The following is a 12181-nucleotide window of genomic DNA, read 5'->3' on the forward strand; positions in this document are numbered from 1 at the left end:
CCTCGCCACGCGCACGGGTGATCCGCCGGCGGGTCGCGCTGCGGCTCCTGTCACTCCCGGAAAGCAGGGGTGATAATCATAAAAGGCGAGGAGGAGAGAAATGGCAAGGGGGAAGGAACCCGTGGCGGTCTTGCCGGGGCGCGGCCTGGCCCTGGGCTCCGCGGGCGCCAAGGTTTGTCCGCCGGCCTTCGTGGGCGTCAAGGCTGGAGGCCGTCAAGGCTGAAGGATTTCGGTGGCGTTGCTTCATCTCCGCCCTCGCCTCTGAGCCGGCAGCGCTGAAGCGCTGCGCGGAAGCGGGGACGCGCTTCGGAGAAGCTGGGTCCCGCTGTCCCTCCCGGGGCGACCCCAGCCAGCAGCTCCCCGTCCCCGCAGCCCGAGCCTTGCCTCCCGGTGAGCGGAGATGCCGTGGGGAGCCTGCTGCTGGTTTTGCCCCCTGTTTAACTTCCGTTTTAGAAAGTGACACATGGCCAGCAAGAAATCCAGCTGGCATCCCAGAATGGGTTTGAAAGCACACGTTTGATTAGGTGTGCAATACGTATCTTCCTCTTGTTTGTCCTCACGGAAGGTTTGTATCTCCATCTCTTTTTTTTTTTTTTTTCTTTCAGAAGTAAAATTTATGGAGACAAGAGAAAATTTTCTTTATTAAATCATAGTTCCAGAACGTAAATGATTCCTGATTTCATTCTGTTAAACACTTACCGAAATAGTATAGTTCTCACCAACATTATCCTGGTACATTACTCTGTCATCCTCTATTTATGTGTCAACAGAGATAGCCCTCTGGAGTAAAGCAAACCTTAACAGAAAGCAAATTTAGACTATTTTTTTTGTTTATCTCAGCCCTCAGTGTTTTAACACATGTACCCATAATATCCCTCCACAATAAAATCTAAGTGCCTTGAATCCATTTCTAGATTATTTCATGGGTTATTTAATATGAAAGGTCTAATACCCTTTGCTCACATTGGTTTACCCCTCTTCCTTTCCTATTTCTAGTATCTAGCATATGCAGCCTTGTTAAAGGTAACAGACTATGGAGCCCACTGTAACACAAATGGGGATTCAAAAGCAGCTCGGGTCCGAGATCAACCACTGCCTCCACCTGGAGGCTGCACAATCAGGGCTTTTTTTCCCATGCTTCCACTTGCCAGTGGATAACAGACATGCAGGGACAGTTGGCATGCTACTGGAAATGTCAGACATGAGATCCAGCAAAAAGCTTGAAGACCTGCTTGCTCATAAATGTTGGTGGCTTACTTAAGGTCTTAGGCACACTGAAGAACCTATTGAGGAATCTTGTGCAGCCCACATTATGTCCCTCACATATTGCACCAATCCAGTGCACTGAGTTCTTAGGACTGTCAAAAGCCAAAGTAAATCCTGAACCTTCAGGCAGCTTTTTAAATTAAATGGTACATATTGTTTTCACTGTGATAAGTGGTTTCTTATGAATCCTGGGCATACACTTTTAACAACTTTAACTCTCATATCTAGAAGGGGAAAAAAAAAAAGCAGTAGTTCAAATTTGCCTTCATGACTCAGGTTCTTGAAATTCTAGAATTCTAGAAAGAAGTCTCCAAGGCAAATAATATCCTTCCTATGTGGGTGGACAGTCTTGGAAATAATATTCCAGATGGAGTTTGGTCACCTATTTGCTTATATGTTTGTCACTAATTATAATCAGCCATAAAAACAGACCTGATCTTTCTCCCAGATTAGTAGCAAAGATATATTCTATATTTTACATTACTTCTATTTGTTGAAGGTCAGGAAAGTCTAAACCTTTTACAGCAAAATCTGGTCTCACTCTTCAAATCTTACAGTGGGCACTTGACAGATTCAGGGATAAGGTGGGATGCAGGGGTGAATGCTTATGTGGTTAAAGGAACATATTCACCACTTTTCTACCTCTCCTGAGATACAGAAAAAATAGCATGGATGAAAGACATAGCTTTGTGTATTCTGCACAAAAGGAGTCTAAGGCTTTTGGGAAAACTAAAAAAGAGAATCATTCTATGATTATCCACCTCTGCTGATTTTCCTATTGGAGGGATGAAGTAGGTCATGAAGATCTTCAGCTAAATTCTCAGCTGACTCTAGCATGGTATGATTTATACTTGCTTTTGGACAGCACAATATTAACTTCAACTCCTTTAGAATTCATTGGTATTTATTGCTACATGACTTAAACTCTCTTAACACTACCTCTGATTTTGGCTTAATGAGAATTTCTGAGGCTACACTGAGTCTTAGTACTATATGGAAGTCTAGAAAGGCATTTGAGAAGCAACTAAAAATATATAACAGAAGTAGTGCCTATCATCTCAAACATTGGTTAACACCTTGGCATTCAGTTGTGTCCATGCCTCTTGGACTTTCCATAATAATATATCAGCTTTGAATATGACCCAACTTGAAATTTAGAATCAGATGAAAATAAAAGTTCCAATGTGTCCAAAGAAAAAAGGCTTTCATTCCTCACTTTTGTTGTAGTCCATGTACAGTACAATGTAATAAATGAAATAAATATGGAGCAAAATAAGAATAAAATATTTCTTAAGATTATGCTCTACTAAACACATTTTAATGATTTATTTATATGTGTAGACACACACACATACTCTCTGAAATTAACTGAAGAGATGGTGACTTCTGCTGTTACCCTTGGTTGTCTTGTATTGCTTTCTTTATATCTGTAGGAGGTTTACTACATAGCATTGCAATTACAGAAAACTGTATTCACCAATCTTTTTATATATTTAATGTGATCAGTGCTCAAAAACGTTTGAAACTAACTGACTCCTCCAGGGCTTCCTGCTCAAGAACAGCAGTAGTGAAAATTCCATAAAATAGATGAGATTGTGATTTTATAAAGATCAAAGAGAGAAATAAAATGCACTAAAGAAAAAGGCAAGTCATTTGACTACAGTTGAAAGTATTAATCAAAATATTTCCATGCATCTGGGAACATTTGTGGAAACTGTTCTGGAAAAATATTTGTGCTGTAATGTACTCTTGCTAAAAGCAAACCCGAGAGAAATAGATGTTCACATTGTAACTTAGGCAGACATAAGTGAGGCAATGTTTACTGGAACTGTTAAGTGTGAAGAAACACCAAAAATTTCACAATAAGAGCATGGACAAATAAAGAAAATTTACATTATACTTTTGCACTGCAACAGCCTACTTAAGGCTTCATGGCTATTCATATGGCAAGCTAAGAAGGTTATGGGGTTCAAGTATTTTAGATGAGTTTAAGAGCAAACAAAAATATCCTGTTTCTTATGTCACAAATGCCAGTTCTGCCCATAGACCATGTTACCCACTTAGACTGAGAGACAATATTAGGAACAGCAATATCTCCAGGACTGATGGAAGTATCTGATTTCACCTAGATACTTTAAACACAAAAAGAAGTATTTTCAAATGTTCTTTTCATTAATGAACACATATACTACTAATATGTATAACACTGTCCTTACTGAGGCTCTAAAGATAATGCTGCCAATGTTGTGGAAAGTAGAAACATGTAACACCATTCATTTTCAATGTTGGACTGGAAAACAAATCACTGGAAAACCCTCAAGAATGTGAAAATGTGCCATTTTATGAAGTGTATATTATGCATCTAGAAAGTGGGAAATGCTAAGAATATCACTGAAGAGAAAAATAAAAAAAAAAGAAAGAAAGATGAGTCCTAGCTTCCCTCTTCCCATGACTGAGTAGCAGACATGATCAGTAGGGAATCTGGAGCGCACCACATAAAAACACAGGAGAAGGAAAGCCAGTAGGCACTCTGAGTGACTGAGATGGCAAGGCACACCTTACACCCACATTAATTTGAAAGGAAGGTGGAGATGACACACAGATAGGAAGATCAGCAATTTCTAATGGCCAACAGCACAGGAGGGAGACAAGTCATTGCCACTGGGACAAGTCATTGCCACTGGGAACTGCTTCAGGATGGTGAAACAAGCTCTCCACACTAGGTTCTACTTGGTGGCACCTTGCTCAGAAATTGCCAAGGACCAATGGGGTTTCACATGTGTACTTACTCAGAGCTGTTGACTTTTGAATCACTCTGATTAAATGAGACAGGCCAATAATTTGGAGGATTTGGCTGTGAAGTGAGGATTTCTTGAGAAGTAAGATTAGATCTACTAGAGGGGACCAAAGATCCTTCATTTCCAGAGGCTCTCCTGGTCTGCAGCAACTGAAGCAACTGCTGGTAAGATCTTGTCTAAAGCCCCAGCAGATGAAATTTTGTGACAGAAGCAGGCAAACTACTCCCTCCAACATCTTTTCACACTTTCCCTTTAAACAGTTTTCTGTCCATGTGGATATGAGCAATCTTACCTCCAAAACAAAATAAAAGCATCTTGCGTAAAAGTTTCCCAAATGACAGAATTAACACAAACCTCATTCAGTTAGTCATCTAAATGAATTACTCAAAAATGATAATAAAAGTCACAAAATTCACTGCCTGGTCTCCAGCAGAGCCAAGACAAGGGAAAGTCAAAATTCTTAGTCAGAATCTTTTCAATATGACCTAACACTATTCACTGCTACTTTTCTAGTCATCTATTTTTCTGCTTCATTTGTCATACTCCAAGGTGAGAAATGTGTAAAGAAACCAGTGGGATGGGGGATTTTGGCAGTCATTTCTTAAACACAGTTGCGACTTGGTCTTGCCATTTAATCTTTGTTCACATTAGTCATCCCACTGACTTTGATGATTTACATTTGTGATTAATCCTGACTTCAATTACAGCACTAAATCTTTAAGAAATATACCTTGCTTGGTTTACCAAGATGTTTGGAAATCAGTGTGCTTGACCACTGCAGGCAGAAAGACACTGGGGACAGATATTTTTATATGATGTTGTGTTTTGAGATAGGACGCTGAGAGCAAACATCTCACGATGGGTTTTTACAGTGACCATAACAACTAAGAATAGTAAAATGCATATTAACATACTGAGCAGTTGGCTCTCCTATCACAGTAATTATCAGTGAATCATTTGGTGAAACCGCTACACTTTGCAAAATAATTGGAAATGTGTTCTACTGAATAAAAATTTGAATAGTAAACTTAAAGACAAGAAGAACTATAAAAAGTTTGTCACAGAGCTATGATTATCAGATGGAGAAGAAGAAGCCTTTGTTCTGTGCAGGGAATGATTCTACTATTGTTTTATGGTTATTGTACACTAAATCTGTGCAGGCACTGAACAGGTTAATTATAGCCTTATTGGGAGAATGAAGTATAATTCTTAGTCCTAGACCCTTTCTCTCAAGAACTGTAAAGAGTCTGCAAAACACCCTTAGCAGAGATCGCTGAGAAGCATGCTCTTGGCTGCTCAACAACTGTCATTGCATGGTCTTTACCATTTAAAGGTTAGCAGATATCTTAATTCAAAGGTTCATTCCTGAAATTCTCTGCTCTGCTGCTTGGTAACATAGGAGAATGAGACATTACATTGCTGTAATTCCTTTTCATCCTTGGCATGCTCAGGTGACTAAAGTTTTTCCTTCTACTAATGCAGAAGGGAAGTATCTTTCTTGCCGATGAGTCCAACTGGGCCTAGAGGTGTGAGAAACTGGGACTGCTACAACTCACTTCCAGAGCAGGGCTTTGTCTGACAGACATTTGGAGAAACATCTACCGAGCACTGCTGGTACGAACCTCTTTTGCACCAGTGACTTCCTACCTTTTGAGCTGCAGACTTGTACATCTGGCATCCAGAAGGGTGGGTAGAAAGTGGCCTAATATGCAAGAAAAGACACAAAGAGCAAAAGTGAGCTTGCCTTTTGTGGCATACCCATAAAGACACTCACCATCAGAGAACGGTATCAGTGTTTATTACTTACAGGGCAGCTTATGTGTTGAGCTGGATGGACCCTAACCTGAAGAATGTCCTGAGTTAATAAATGTACCTGTGGTAATGAACAGTCAGTCATCATGGATCTTGAACCATGGATTCATACAACGGTAGGTGAGTAACCCTGGATTTATGCCAGGCACCCACTGAAGCCCCCTCTGCTTCAAACACTCCCCTCTACAACTGGGCATGGGAAAGAAAGTATAGCAAAGGATTCCTGGGGATAAGGATCAGGTGATATCACTCACCATCATGCACAAAACTCAAAACTCACTTTGGGGATAGTAATTGAATTTAATGCTAACAAAGTCAGAGCAGGATAAGTAAAATGTATCTCAAAGACACCTTTCCTCCACTCCTCCTCATTCCCGGCTCTACCTCCTCCCTCCCAGTGAGAGAAAGGACAGAGAGATGGGAAAGAGGAGTTACAGTCAGTACATCACATGATATTCCTACTGCTGTTCAGGGAGAAGTCTTCCTCCTGCTCTTGTGTGGGATCCCTCCCACAGGAGAGAGTCCTCCATCAGCATCTCCTGTGTGAGTCCATCCCATGGAAACAGTTCTCCACAAACTGCTCCAACATGGGTCACTGTTCCACAGGCTGCAGTCCTTCAGGCACAGCCCGCTCCAGCATGGGTCCCCCACAGGGTCACAAATCCTGCTAGGAGACCTGCTCCAGCATGGGCCGCTTTCTCCATAGGTCTGCCAGGAGCCTCCCAAGGGCTCACAGCCTCCTCCCAGGCATCCACCTGCTCCAGCCTGGGGCTCCTCCACGGGCTGTGGGTGGATGTCAGCATCCCCATGGACCTCCATGGGCTGCAGGGGCACAGCTGCTTCACCATAGTCTGTACCAGGGGCTGCAGGGGAATCCCAGCTCCAGCACCTGGAACACCCCTTGCCCTCATTTTCCACTGACCTCAGTGTCTGCAAAGTTGTTCTTTGAATGTATTCTTTGGCACCAATTACAATCTGCCCATTAAGGTATTTTTTTACGTCTTAAATATGTTATCACAGAGGCCTTTACCATCCCTCCTGACTGGCTTGGCTCTGACCAGCAGCTGGTCTGTCCTGGAGCTGGCTGGCACTGGCTCTATCTGACATGGGGGAAGCTTCTGGCAGCTTCTCACAGAAACCACCTCTGAAGCCCCAAAACCTGGCCACACAAACCCACACAAATGGTTTGAGTTGGAAGGGGCCTTAAGGATCATCTAGGTCCAATCCTCAAACATTTGTCCAAACATGTCCTGAACGACCCTTATTCCTTCATAAAGCACCACATGGAAAAACCAACTTACTAGCGGGCTAAAAAGTAGTTCTCAAAAAATAAGTATGATAGAGACTTACATAATAATATATACACAGTTTTCTTCATTGTATTTCATGCAAGAAACAAATGTCAAATGCAAAAAATAGTTAAATCTAGTAAGAGAGTAGGGTTGGAGAATATGTGGTCCAATGAAGCCATTTAGGCTCAGAAGTCTTTAAACAAAGCTATTTCAGGGGTACCTTATGTCTCAATGCCTATATATGCCTTTAGATAGGAAATGGAAATATAGTTTGTTTATCTATTTTGACAATCATATTCTCATTCTTCATGCATAAACACCAGTACATCACGAATATTCAGTACACATCTCTTATGTTAGAACAGATAGACGTGGATAAAATTTATTACAAAATTAAACTGGAGCTAGAGAAAAGGAAATCCCGATTTAATGTTGCATATACCTGTGTAGCTGCAAACTTCAAAGCTACAAGCATCTTCTCTACAGAAAAAATTAATTTATTTATGACTTCAGACCTGCTGCTAACAAGAGTAATATGTGAAAGAAAACACGCAAGAAAACATTAAGTTTGACTGTATTCTTGCTTTTACATTGAGCTGTCATCAACACAGGACAAAGGCTGGAAATAGTACACTAATTTGAGTAATGGTTCAAAATGTCCGTAGTGTTAGTGGCAAGCTAGGCTTACCTAGTATTGTTAGTGAAATATTTTTAGGTTAAGCAATTAGAAAAGTCCTTTGAATTAGCTCTAAAAGCTGAGCTGTGGCACACCAAGAAGGAATGAGGCAACAAACTGAAGGGATGGAGGATTTTTCTTTTTTCCTTGCTATCCCAATATTGTTGCCTGCACATGGCCCACACCCTTGCAATCCACCCAACCTCCCCTCAGAACTTGGCAGAATCTGTTCCTTATGTCTGTTAGTGATGACACATCCTGGAGGAAAATTTTCTTGAGATTTGTTGAGTTAGCTTCTGAGTTGCCTTTCCTCATGTTCAAACAGAGGAGAAACCAGAAGGGGAGAATGACAGAGTTGGGAAGTGTTGATGTTTGTCCAGGGGCAAAAGCAGTTGTAGCCACGTTGGTTTGAGATGAAATGTGAAATATTATCTGTGAACTTCTTACTGAGCAGCGAGACAGCCATGGTCCAGAATTAAGTCAAGGCAACCAGACTTCCACTGCTAGTGGCGATGAGTACAAAAAGATCCATAAACTAAACATTCTCTCAAATATCCCCAGAAAACAGTCTAAGGAAAATAAAGGATCAGCAAAGCAAGACTTCCTGAAAATATTTAACAGCAAGCAAACATGGAAAGAGTAAGAGATTATTCCTTTATCTAGGCCAAGTCTCAAGTGCTGTCCATGCAATTTGTGTAAATAAACATAGAATTTACCTCCATAGTCTACAAGTTCTATAGACTATGATTCTACTGTTATTTGGCTCCAAACATATTTGAGAAGTAAAATGTTATTTCCCTGATACTAATAGTCTTCTCAAATATGAGCATTTTCTCTTTTAAGATTAGTATATTTCTAGCAGGAACAGCACAGACCACCTTAATCTGTGGGAGCTTAGAAACACAGTTTCATTACCAACGTAACTAAATGGTAGTTGTTGCAGCTGTACTCCTGCCCTATGTACCTGAGCTAAATTCTGCTTGGGCTAATTAGCCGTGAAAGAACATCGTCAAGTCTCAGAAGAATAAGCATGGACAATTCCTCCCAGACTGACATATTATTCTCTAACACAAAGCTGTTTTAGTATTCTGTCAACAATTCTCATGGAGATGAATTGGTGTTAGTTAAGCCCAGTGCCCAGTAACAGCAATGCAATAAAATGGTCAAGAACACTTGTCATCCAAAGCCTCAATTTGCTATTTTGTTTACTGTTCCTCAGCTATTATTCTTAGAATAGAATATATTGCCTCATAAACAGAAAGAAAACAATAACACCTACTAAAAAGGATAATTTAAAGAAGTGTTTAGCAAGACCATTTTCTCAGCTGCAGGGTGTCAGCCTTCATTCCTATCCCAGGCTATAGGTAACATGCTCACACAGTTTGTGAACTGGTTTGCTACTGAAAACTTGAGGTCAAGCAAGCAGCAGATGATGGGGAAATGTGTAGTTTTAGACCTGATGGAAGTGCACAGATACTCACTAGCCTTTGTAGAGGCCCTTCACGCTCTTTTCCATTACAGGATAAGAGCACATCCTTTAAAAGATGAAGAGATCAGTGAGACACTCCAAAGCTGCTAGTAAAGATAGACTACCGCTATGATTACCACTATCAGAATGCCTTACCAAATGTATTTCCTGTTCCAATTTTGCATTTCTGAGTTCTTCTTGAGAAAAAAGAATACAGAACAAAAACCAAAACACAATATTAAAAAAAACCCAAACTCTGAAGAACAAAAAAACCAAACAAGCAAAAGAAAACAACCTACCCAAAACTACAACAACAACCAAGAAGCCAGACAAAAAGCCCTCGCAGAACAAAACAAAAAAGCCGATTAGGACGGGTTGCTTGAATTTTCACTGACCTTCTGGATGGTTCTTGTGGCAGTCACAGATCTGTGAACAGGGTGAATCCTCTGTGCTGGAAAGAACTTGGTCTACCATCCAGATGTATGAAGTCACTCTGCAGTAAACATCAGTAAGCTGGGCTTGTTACAAGCACACCATATGACAAAAAAGGGACTCTGCTGCTCCATCTACCCCACCAAAGGAAAGAGTTAAACTGGACCTAGAGAGGAAAAAAGGTCAAAACACTTCTTTACATGCACAGATAGTTTAATTGATGGGGGTCTTCTAGTAATTGAGCCAATTTATTACTCACCTTCTCAATGGCTGTCAGATCCAGAACAGAAACTCCCCCAAAATGGGGTCAGTTGCAGGTCTGATCACTAATTAGAGTAGAAGGAAGTGGATGTTTCACTGTCCTTCATGCATCCTGACTCCTCCTCACCCTTCATTTACGTCTCCCATTACAGAACTCCTAGTCAAACATCTTTCTTGCCGTTATCGAGGCAGGCAGCTCTGGTCTTGCCTGCCTTTAAGGTTGATGACCATTCTAGCTTTGTGATGAACAGCCTGCAAGCCCAGGCTCACCCAACACTAAGGAACTTAATTCAATGGCCTGCTCTAGCACTGGAAAATCTGAAGGCCTGGCATTTTTTCTCCCCAGCAGACTGCTGGGCAGACTGCTAAGGAGCTGGGTTGGCAAGCTGGCATGAAACTGGGCAGGCTTTTGACTGAAACCTGCCTGGCAGGCGAGTTTGGAAATATGCCTGTGTTTTGTCAGAAGATTTGTTAAAACAGACACATTCCCACAGAATGTTCTGATTTTGATTAATCAGCATTTCAGGATGAGTAAAGTGTTCCCCTGGAAGATTTCTGACTATCTTTGTCTACAATAAGCTGCACATTTGCAGCATTCCCAATTGCAATGATCCTTCAGTGTCTTCCACTCAAAATGTTCATGCTGATGATAGTGTAAGTGCTTCCCTCCAGGAATGCTAAGCTCCACCATGTCTGTCATGAGCAAGGGCAGAGTGCGACACATTCAAGGACTCCAGGCCTGGGTTGTTTGGTATTAGAGCAATATTTTGCAGGCAAACAGAGAGAAAATGTCCTTCCCACAACTAAAGTACCTCACAAATATTCATACATATGAATTGCATTGCTCAGGTTAGTTCATCTCACACATACCTGCTCCCAGTTTACAATTTAATATTATGAATTACAGGCACTAGAACTGCTGAATTAGAAAAACAAAGCAAGCATGCAGGTTAAAGAAAAGAAGTTCATACTATTCTCTGCTCTTTTTTCTGTGTTCTTGCTTCACATTACCACTCTTCCCTCCCACCCATCCCCTGCCTCCCTCACCCTCAGTGTGACTGGCAAACATTTAAAAAGCCAATGTTATTTGCTTTCATCCCTGTCTTTTTGAGAATAACAACAAGGTTCTGCTTGCTCTGACAAACTGAACTTATTCTCAGGCCCTTCATTTCAAAGTGGGATTTGACACACAGGAAACCCAGAGGAGTATATGCCTGTCATACTTGTTTTTGGTTTTGGTTTAACTGATTCATTTATTTTAAGATATTATAGAGCATGTAATGATTCTACTGCCCTTTTGTGCATCTGTGAGTCATGAGATAGATTGAGTCTAAGACAGGGCCAAGTCGCAAAGTTCACATACAGATTTGTTTACTGAAATCTGAGGAATTTCAGATTTCAGTGTTTGGGTTTGGACCATCTGAAGAACATCCAAGGATTCAAAGATTCCTATCCAATTAGCTGTGGAACATTTATTTTTCCTTTCCCTTCCATTCCTACCACTTTGGATTTTACTTCAGTGGTTGTGTTTGCCATGATTGGAAAAAATCAACAAAAAAGTCATCACTATTACATTATCCTTCTGCTGGGATTAGAAGGAAGAAGAAACAGAAATGTTCCACTGAATCATAATAATATTTCCCACATTTGCAGTCGCCTATGGCTAACTTGTTGTCAGTAACATCTGAATTACTCAGAAGTAATATCAATAGCTGTGACAAACTCCCTAATGGATTTCATGACCAAGGATTTTCAGGCTCTTATTTTTGAGGTCAAATATCTCTGTCTCGGGAAAGTGAGGAAGCTATTAGTTTGACAATTAAAATATATATCTGAAAGGAAACATTTGTTATAAAGGCTTTCTTAAGGTAAAGAGTTGCTCCTGTTTCTGAAGACTCAGGGCTTTCTCATCTTCTCTACTGATATTAACTAACAGATGATATTTTGTCTGTGGTCCATAAGTGTTATCTTGTACTTCAAATTCATCAAAGACCAATTTTTTTGATGAAGAGATAATTTTTCTCTGGTTACCTCTCGGTTTTGTTTTCTTCAGCTCTTGCTAATCTCTTGTTGCAGAATCCAAATTTACCATACAATGTGAAAGCATTGCTAGCTCTTTGACCTTTCTATTTCATTTCCTGCATGTTGCTATATAATACTCTCTGCAGTCCTTTCT

The sequence above is a fragment of the Geospiza fortis genome, unplaced genomic scaffold (genome assembly GCF_000277835.1).
Source record: "Geospiza fortis unplaced genomic scaffold, GeoFor_1.0 scaffold167, whole genome shotgun sequence".
NCBI classification, from domain to species: Eukaryota; Metazoa; Chordata; class Aves; order Passeriformes; family Thraupidae; genus Geospiza; species Geospiza fortis.